The sequence below is a fragment of the Hyperolius riggenbachi genome, chromosome 5 (genome assembly GCF_040937935.1).
Source record: "Hyperolius riggenbachi isolate aHypRig1 chromosome 5, aHypRig1.pri, whole genome shotgun sequence".
NCBI classification, from domain to species: Eukaryota; Metazoa; Chordata; class Amphibia; order Anura; family Hyperoliidae; genus Hyperolius; species Hyperolius riggenbachi.
Window position 1 is genome coordinate 28,694,348 of NC_090650.1, and position 10,577 is coordinate 28,704,924.

A 10,577-nucleotide genomic window follows, 5' to 3' on the forward strand; every position below is an offset into this window, starting at 1 on the left:
CCTAGCACACAAATAACTATGTTGTGTTCCTTTTTTTCTTTCTCAGCCTGAAAGAGTTAAATATCAGGTATGTAAGTGGCTGACTCAGTCCGGACTCAGACAGGAAGTGACTACAGTGTGACGCTAACTGATAAGAAATTCCAACTATAAAACACTTTCGTAGCAGAAAATGGCTTCTGAGAGCAAGAAAGAGATAAGAAGAATTTTCTTAGACAGGAAGTGACTACAGTGTGACCCTCACTGATAAGAAAATTCTTCTTTTTATCTCTTTCTTGCTCTCCGAAGCCATTTTCTGCTAGGAAAGTGTTTTATAGTTGCAATTTCTTATCAGTGAGGGTCACACTGTAGTCACTTCCTGTCTGAGTCCGGACTGAGTCAGCCACTTACATACCTGATATTTAACTCTTTCAGGCCTAGAAAGAAAAAAAGGAGCACATCATAGTTACAGTAGTTGTGTGATAGGCACTGTCTGTACATACACATGTCTATCTCATGTCAGTTCGGGTATCCTTTAAACCTGTTTTGTTTCTTGGCTTCAGAGTCTCTTTAAAGAAAAACTATTCCTTGTTACAGCTGATACAAATCCTGCAATAAATCTACAATGTGTCTACTTCTTGCTTTCATGGAAGCGGACATAGGGCCTGATTCACAAAGCGGTGCAAAGTGTTTGCACGCCTGTGAAAACCCCTGTATCACGCCTAAACTCAGTTTAGGCGTGATAAAATGAAACTCGCGCAAAGTTTTGCGCGCGCAATCGCCCGGCGCACAGTGCAGTTCGCGCGATGTGCCCATTAAAGCCTATGGGCGCTGCGCGCGGAATTGTGCGCGCGCAAAACTTTGCGTGCGATAAAGAGCAAAAGCGGTGCTAACTCAGCTTTGCACGGCTTATCACGCCTAAAGTCTTTTAGGCGTGATAACTGAGTTATCACCGCTTTGTGAATCGAGCCCATAGGGTTAACATCCTGCGTTTACAAATTAGTTGCTCTGCCAAGGCAGCCAGCTGGCACAGCTGAGAGATCAAATTACAGCTGTGATTAGTCACAGATGAGGGGGAATTAGACAGGCTAAACTCTCTAAATACATACAGGGTGCATTTGTCTGTTTTCCTTCTGTCCTGTCAGAGTTCAGGTCCACTTTAGGCTGTAAACCTTTACTAAACATCCCCCAATAATACAAATCTTACTCCATATGGTTCATCAACGTAGCCATGAAAACTCCTGAGCATTAGCAGCACACCCATAAAATGAAAAATAAATGGCACTACTCAGGTTCAGCAGCACACACGATGCAGCGCCCTAAAACAATTACTGACTCATCCGGCTGATTGCCCTCTGCTGATGCCCAGAAAGGGAAAGGACTGTCTCCGCCCTCTACCATGGCAGCTACTACTCATTAACGGAGTTCTGAACTCCAGGATCAAAGGTTTTGTTGGTAGAATATGCTCTGCAGGTCACGTACAACCCTTCCCATATCTTCCAGAAAACAGTATCTTCACTCTACCGTGCAACATTTTACATTTAACCTTGTTTAACAAGATAATACTTGAAGGACAAAGCGCAAGACAATGCCAGCCATTTAGAAGGGAAAATCCTCCAACAAGAGAACAATTCTGTATGTAACAAAGGGTCCATTGTGACTATTGCTGGCCAGCTATATGGGGAGCAGACAATACCTATAGTTTTCTCTCCAACAGTTCTGGGCCTTTAAAGTGTATCAAGCACCACTTTTTCCCCCCTGGTTTCTGAAAGCTATAGAAGCTGCCATGCCCCCCCCTAGCTGGCCAATATTTATCCAGGGGAATGTGTGAAGCTAGAATCTGTGACTTCTCTAAACTCTATGAAACACAGTGTCCTATCTACTCACCCCTACTGCTGATGAAAGCTTTTGTTTGCTCTCTGTTAATGTTTGCAATAAAATAATTCAGTACTTATATGCCTAAAATTTCTGAGGTAGGGCAGGCCTCGGATTTAGGGTAATAAAACCTCAGCTACACTTTTAAATGTAAAAAGGGAGAGGTAAAGATAACCTTTTAACGTGTACCTGAGATGAGAAGCGTCTCAGGTACCATACTTACCTGGGGCTTCCTTAAGCCCCTTAAAGGGAACTGAGCACATTCTCTTTCAATGGAATCTCTCCTGGCATAGAAGCTGCCATGTTCCCCCCTCCCCTTCTCCCATTCCTTATTTACAGAAGTCAGAGATGCTATCTTGACACATTGACACAAACTCGGTCTTTGAAGAAACAGTCCTAATTACTAACCCCCTTTGTTGTCTAATAGCATTGTTTACCTCTTGGTAATTAGCCCAATAAAACAATTAGGGACCTGAAAGCTCTGCGGCCGGGGACGGCCGGGCAGCCCTGCTGAAACATTGTAATTAATCTACTTTGAATGTAAAATACAAGGTAAAATGAAAGTTTATTTTAATAATGAAACAGATTGTCGGCATGCAGTTTTCATGTGTTATAGAAATGTCCTGAATGATAAAAAAGGTGCTCGGTTCACTTTAAGTCCGCTCGTCCCTTGCTGACTCCCCGGATGGCTCTGGTCCCCTGCAATTCAGCCCGAAAACCTGGTCGAGTTGCAATTCATCGCACATGCGCAGCCGGCTAGGCCCGCTCTGCGCCATATTATTGTTCATGCTCAGAACTTTCCAAGGGACACAGTGCAAAGTGCCTGGCTGTCTTGCTGATAGCTCCTGAACTCAGAGTAGTGCTTTTCAGCGCAGGAAGATTTGGGCGCAGCCGGCGCCACTATAGACTGTAATAGGAATTACAGCTATAGCGGCGCACTCTGAGTAACTTCGGCGCCGTCAGAAGACTGAGCTGAAGTTACTTTTAAAACACTGTAATTCGCCCCCTCCAGCTATAGCTGGAAACCGAACTATATAATTCCCCACTATCCACGTGGACCTGGAGGTGGAATAGTAATTAACGTCGCCGTACCGGCTGTATCCTGCGCCCAAGCCTCCCGGCGCCGATTTCATATGTATGCCCTGATCTAGCCTGCAGATCAGATGTTTAAGTTTGATTTAATGCATGCTTGTTTCAGGTGAGTGATTCTATAATAGATCAGTAGGATGCCGGTCAACTGGCACTGCTTAAAAGTAAATACATTTGGCCTCCATATCCCTTTCACTTCTTGCGTGGCCCCGCCTGTGCACACCACCCGATTGCGTTCCTATACCAGGAGAGTAATGCACAAGCGCAGTTATTAATGAACTGCACATACGCAGAATGTTCCCAGCCATGGAAGTGCAACTGGGTGATGTGCACAGCCGTGACCTTCCAAGCACAGTAGTCTGCAAGTCATGGACTTTACGAGGCTGTCAGTGGCACAACGGAGGGGACTGGGAGGACCAAGCACATGGATTATAGTGCAGGAGATTTGGGCGCAGCCGGTACCACCATAGACTGTGATACGAATTACGGCTATAGCGGCACACAGAGTAACTTCAGTGCCATCAGAAGATGGAGCTGAAGTTACTTTTAAAACACTGTAATTCAGCTGCCAGAAATAGCTGGAAGCCGAATTACATCATTCTACACCATCCATGTGGTGCTGGAGGGAGAAGGGGGATAGTGATTACCACCACTTGGACTTGTCAGGAGCAGGGTAAGAGAAAGATATTGGTTCGCACCCTTGTGAGAAAAAGTGAGTGTGCTAGGGTCAAAAGATACAATACTATATAATGAGAACAGAGGCCCTGGAACAAGCACCACTCATAGCTCCATGATGACAATTAACAAATGATCTTTATTACACATGATCAGTCACAAAGGGATTCACCTGACAATAACTCTAAAAACCATGATAAAACATCCCATAAAATCTCCATGCTGAAAAATAACGCTTGCCATATCAATATAACATGATTATTGAAAAGACAGGACAGCAGTTTCTGAATAGAAGCTGCTGCCTGTAAGAACCCGGGTTCAGTATTGTAGTGTTATACCTTTAAAATTCTTTGGTGCACAACCTCATGAAAAAAACTAGCAGTGAATCATAACAATTAATATATAACCATGAGACAATTATAAATAACCAACATATATTGAGATGGTCCACTAAGTGGACAAAGTGCTATATAGTGCAACAGTACCTGAAATAATAAACATTAATGTGATAAACAATCATGAATCTTAGTGCAAATAGCTCCTAATAGGATTTGACAGTGCAGCAGCCTACAATGTGCATAGATAAGTGTGCAATAGAGCAATACTTAGCCAAGTGTAGATAAAGGCAAGCGTGCAGATGGAGAGACGGAGGATCCCCTCAAAGCTACCCCACTAGTTACGCGGGCGCAACCCCGCTTTGTCAAGGAGAGGAGGAACCGGTTCCTCCTCTCCTTGACAAAGCGGGGTTGCGCCCGCGTAACTAGTGGGGTAGCTTTGAGGGGATCCTCCGTCTCTCCATCTGCACGCTTGCCTTTATCTACACTTGGCTAAGTATTGCTCTATTGCACACTTATCTATGCACATTGTAGGCTGCTGCACTGTCAAATCCTATTAGGAGCTATTTGCACTAAGATTCATGATTGTTTATCACATTAATGTTTATTATTTCAGGTACTGTTGCACTATATAGCACTTTGTCCACTTAGTGGACCATCTCAATATATGTTGGTTATTTATAATTGTCTCATGGTTATATATTAATTGTTATGATTCACTGCTAGTTTTTTTCATGAGGTTGTGCACCAAAGAATTTTAAAGGTATAACACTACAATACTGAACCCGGGTTCTTACAGGCAGCAGCTTCTATTCAGAAACTGCTGTCCTGTCTTTTCAATAATCATGTTATATTGATATGGCAAGCGTTATTTTTCAGCATGGAGATTTTATGGGATGTTTTATCATGGTTTTTAGAGTTATTGTCAGGTGAATCCCTTTGTGACTGATCATGTGTAATAAAGATCATTTGTTAATTGTCATCATGGAGCTATGAGTGGTGCTTGTTCCAGGGCCTCTGTTCTCATTATATAGGAGCAGGGTAAGCCGTATATCGGCTGTATCCTGCGCCAAAGTCTCCCGGCGGGCTATTTCTCTCATACTCTGGGAGGACAGCAAGGGAGCAGACAGGCTACAGGGAGCTTGTGGAAGCCCCAAGTAAGGAAACTAGAAAATTGAATACTCACCTTCCGTAATTTTCTTTTCTTGTATAAACGATGGCGGCATACTCATGGGTTAGGCCACGCCCCCTGACCCCTATAGGACAGACTTCTCTATAAGTGTTCTGAATCACCCCCCCTCCGCCATTCTTTGTATAAATCAGTCCTCGAATGGACAGAAGGGTGGGATTCGTATGCCGCCATTGTTTATACAAGAAAAGAAAATTACGGAAGGTGAGTATTCAATTTTCTAGTTTCTTGCATAAACATGGCGGCATACTCATGGGATGTACCAAATTAACCACAAGGGAGGGATATAATGAATGCAATAAACACACTAATTTATTTACAATTTGCAGACAAAACAGATTTTGCAAATGATAATGATGACAAGGCAGCAGGATCAATACAATAATGTGACATAAATGTATTAACTGAGGACCAACTGGCCGCTTTGCAAATTGTGTCCATAGACACCTTTGAGAAGCATGCATAGGAGGCCGCCATTCCTCGTGTTGAATGCGCCCTGACTTCCTGAGGTATTGGTAAACCTCTTGTTTGGTAACTTAATTGAATCATTTTTACTAACCAGGCCGACAAGGTCCTTGCAGTAACTTTTTTGCCCTTGTTAACCCCTTGATAGTTCACAAATAAATGATCAGAAGATCTAAATGGTGCTGTGACTGCTAAATAGGCTTTTATTGATCTGCCTACATCTAGCGGGTGATTCTCTCCATCAACCGAAAATGTAGGAAGAGTTAGCTCCTGATTAATATGGAAACTTGACGCCACTTTTGGTACATATGAAAGAATTGGCCTCAGCACTACCCTGTCAGGAAAGAATTCTAGTAAGCCTCTTGAGCAGCCGAGGGCCTGTATATCAGATACTCTTTTAGCAGATGATATTGCTGTTAGGAACAACGTTTTAAAAGTTGTGTCCTGTAAGGAGGCTGATTCTACAGGGTGGAAAGGAGGTGACGACAATGTGTCCAATACTATACATAAATCCCATTTTGGAAAGAACGGTTTTCTCGGTGGACGAATTTTCATTACTGCTTTCAAGAACTGTACTATTAGTGGATGATGTGCCCACTTTTCCCCTGTCAGGGCAGACAGAGCTGAGACTTGTACCTTTAGTGCTGAGAGGCTCAAGGATTTTTCTACTCCTGTTTGCAGAAAGTCCAGTATGTTTCCTACTGATGGAGATAGCTTATCAAAGCTAGTCTTTGTTGCGTAGGCAGCAAATTTTTCCCAAATTCTATAATATGTGCGATTCGTTGAGGGTTTCCTGGCCCTGAGGAGCGTCTCTACCACCTGACTCGAACACCCCTGATCTACATAAGCCTGCCTCTCAGTTTCCAGGCTGTCAAATGCAGAGACTCCACTTCTGGGTAAAGAAGATTCCCCTGATATAGCAGGTCGTGTTGATGTGGTAGATGTATCGGTTCCACTAGGCTTAGTTCCATGGCTAGTGCAAACCAGGGTCTCCGTGGCCAAAAAGGCATTATAGTTATGATCGTGGCGGACTCTTTCAAGACTTTTTGAAGAAATCTCGGGATCATTGGAAATGGTGGGAAAGCATAACCGGTTTTGAAGTTCCATCTCTGCGTCAGGCAATCTGTTCCTGCCGCTTGGGGATGTGGATATCTGGAAAAAAAGACTGGCATTTTCGAGTTTTCCGGTGTCGCCCACAGGTCTATATCTGGAATTCCCCATTTCTTGATTATAAGAGAGAATATTCGATCGTTCAGGCGCCACTCGTTTTGATCCGCAAACCTCCTGCTCAAGCGATCTGCTACGATATTCCTGTCTCCTGGAAGGTAAGTAGCTGAAAGATTGAGTACATTCTTTTGGGCCCAATCCATAATTTTGCTCGTCTCCTGTAAGAGGGTTAAACTCCGTGTTCCCCCCTGTCGTCTTATGTAGGTTACAGCTGTTATGTTGTCTATTCTTAGTAGAACATTTTTCCCCTGAATCAGAAAGTGAAAGGACTTCAGTGCCATATAAGCCGCCCTCAGTTCTAAAACGTTGGAAGGAACATACCTTTGATTGGTGACCCATTTGTCCTGGAGAAAAATGTTGTTGCAATGTGCCCCCCAACCTATTATACTTGCATCTGACGTGATCAATACTGGATCCGGCGGCTGGATCTGATGACAGTTCAATAAGTGGCTTCTGCATTTCCACCACCTCAGTGATGAAATTACTTCCTTCGTGAGAGACAATGGTTGCATTAAACTCCTCCTGTTCCATTTTCTCAGAAAAAAGTTCTGGAGTACTCTCATGTGCCAATGGGCCCACCTCACCATCGGAATCGTCGATGATAGTGTTCCTAAAAGACTCATGCATCTTCTTGCATATAATCGATTGGATTGTAGCACCCGATCCACTTTCTGTAGAATCATACTTATCTTTTGGTCTGGTAGAAGTATCTTGTTTTCTGTTGTTTTGAATCTGGCGCCTAAAAAGATCATGTCCTGTGATGGTACCAGTTGGCTTTTCTTCCAGTTTATTAGCCATCCCAATTTCTGTAATGTAGCTAGTAACGTTCTTTGTTGCTTGAGAAGAATATTCCTGTCTTGGTTCAGTAGGAGTATATCGTCTAAGTAGTGAAAAGTTCTTAAGCCCTGGGTTCTGAGAAATGCTATGACTGGCAGAAGAATTTTTGTGAAAGTCCTTGGTGCTGTAGATATGCCGAATGGAAGAGATTGAAATTGGTAATGTTTGTCTTGAACTGCGAAGCGGAGAAATTTTTGAAATGTTTTGCTTATGGGGACATGAAGATAAGCGTCGGCTAAGTCTATAGAAGTCATCCAGTCGTTTACCTGTATCATAGGAGTTATTGACTGAAGAGATTCCATTTTGAAATGGCTTACTTTTATAAATTGATTTAGAAATTTCAAATCCAATACTGGTCTCCAGCCCCCTGTTGTCTTTGGCACCAAGAATAGAGGTGAGTAGATTCCTTTGAATCTTTGCTGTTCCGGTACTTCTATAATTGCTCTTGCTGCTCTGAGAGTATTCACATAATTCAATAACGCCTGCTGTTTTATACTGCTTCCTGGCATCCTTGTAAGTATAAATCTGTTTAACGGAGGTTTCCTCTTGAATTTCCACCTGTGGCCTTGCCTTACTGTGTTCAGGACCCAAGCATCCTGTAGGATTTCCACCCAAGATTTCCAGTAGAGGCGAAGTCTTGCCCCTACCGGAGTATCTTGAGTGGACGCACCCTCAAAAAGACTTTTTATTCTGCTGAGTGGACGTCGCTACCTTGTTCTTATTATTTCTCATGAAAGTAGACTGAGTACCCCTCCAGTTTTTATTGAACTGCTTTCCTGGTCTGTATGATTTCGCTTGCTGAAATCTGTTTGATCTTCTTGGTACCTGTTGTCTATAAGTTTGCGGCTTTTTATCCTGTGGAATAAGCCCTGTTTTTCCTCCGGAAACCAAGGAAATAGCTTTGTCCATAGCGGACCCAAAAAGGTGTACCCCATCATAAGGTATCTTGCACCAATTATTTCTCGATGCCTGATCAGCAGACCAGGGTTTTAACCAAAGGGCTCTTTTGGCAGTTACGTTATGCAACATTGATCTTGCTGACGATCTTATTACGTCTATCGCGGCTTCTCCAATAAAATCCCCTGAGATTTTTAATTCATCTAGTGCCTTTATAATTGATTGTTTGTCTGTATCCGTGTTTATCATTATTTCCACATTTTCAACCCATATTTTAATGGCCTTTGCTAATGAGGTTAGGGCTATAGCTGGTTTACATGCTGCTCCTGAGGCCAGAAAGGCCTTTTTCATATCTATGTCTATTTTTCTATCCAATGGATCTTTGAAAAGCACTGCATCATCCATTGGCAGAGTAACATGCTTGGCCAGCCTCATTATAGAGGCGTCCACCATAGGGGCTGTTTCAATCAACTTTGCTTCTTCATCTTTCAATGGATAAAGTTTAGAGAATCTATTGGATAATGAAGGTTTCTTGTCCTGTTTGGACCATTCTTTAAGAATAATGTCTTTAATTATTTTCATAAAGGGGAAGGATTTAGGTTGGGCTTGCAAGTGTGGATAATATCTATCTGGCTCTTCGTTTAATTCGTCTTCTTCCTGCCATTCTATTGCTGATTTGATCGCTGCCACAAAAGCTGGTACTAAGGCAAAGTCAAACCCTATGGGCGGCATATCTGCTTGAGATGATGAATCATCTGTTTGTACCGGTGGTGCTGATGTAGCATTCGGTTGCGTGGCAGACATTTTTTGAAAAGTGTCCTGCACTGCCTGCTGTATAAAGGATAATACTTGCTCATTGTCTTTCTCCTTTTCTCTGCCCAACTCTGTAAAGCAAGATTCGCATACTTTTTTATCTGGCATGGCCGGTTGTGCACATGACCAACATAGACTAGGGTCTGGTTTATCATGGCGCGTTAACACTTGTAAATCAGGGGATCTAGGTCGCTGTCTTCTCTGTGGAGAATCATGTGCATAGCGATGTCTCATAGGCGAGAAATGATCAGAGTCATATGGGTCGTATGAAGGCGGACGTCTCGGTGAGCGTCTAAATTCATATCTATAGTCAATATAGTCTCTGGGAGATCTATCCCTGAACTCGTTATAGCGGCTTCTCCCTGAACGTTGTTCTGGTGAATGCCTATAATCAATGTTTCTAGTAGAATTCCTTCTGTAATCATAGTCCATATTAGAAGAACTCTTCCTGGGCAAGCTTGATCGCTGATAATTATACTGATAGCGAGGCTCAGGTTTCTTAGATAAGGACTGGATGCCTTTAGCGACCATAAGTCCTTCTTCTCTCTCATCCGGACTGTGAAAACACAAAAGGAAGAAAATATGGTGTTTTCACTAAAAAAATCCGAATAAAATACATGAAGAGAGAGAAAAGCACTCTTTTTAGGATACTGCCCAGCACCAGGTGAACTAGAGAAACATACAATAGCCCACCACCTGTGCTCACACCAGTGTCATGGATACATTTAGTATCCTGTACCTGGAGGCCCCAGCAGAAGTTCCTGGCAATGAATCCTCCATATCACCTGAGTAAAACAGTTTTACTGATCAGTCCCTGCATTACAGCATTGTAGCTTATCCATATCAATAACAGGAGAATTCCTCATACCTGTCTCAGAAGACGAATAGGATACCAGTGTACCTCCAGGCATTTGTTCCTAGAATCCTGTCACAGGAGCGTGGTACCAGCTGCTGAATGCTGCCACCCACGCTGCTACTGCAACACCACGCTGGACGCTTTCCTGAGTCTCTGCTTCCTGGTTAAGTTCCTCTGCTGGCCAATCCGTGCAGGAGGGGGCAAATCCCGTGTCTCGCGAGACTTGCTGTCATACACCCAGCGCCATCTTAGCTTCTGGCATGGGAAACTATGCCTGATTGGCCGGATCCCCAAGTCTCGTTCCTACTCTCGTGAGATCTCGGAGGAATCACAAATGGAGCAG

General features: G+C 43.3%; 1 protein-coding gene across 4 annotated transcripts in view; it reads right to left on the reverse strand.

Annotated features, from left to right (window-relative positions):
• PEX1 (peroxisomal biogenesis factor 1) overlaps window positions 1-10,577 on the reverse strand; it is a 122,584-nt gene that overhangs the window by 108,478 nt on the left and 3,529 nt on the right. Inside the window, exon 1 of one of the 4 annotated variants that reach the window (XM_068235264.1) lies at window positions 10,247-10,567. The exons of the other annotated variants lie outside the window; for them this stretch is intronic. The gene's annotated coding sequence lies outside the window, so the exon portion shown is untranslated. Of the gene's footprint in view, window positions 1-10,246; window positions 10,568-10,577 lie in introns of those variants that run through there. 4 annotated transcript variants of the gene reach the window in all.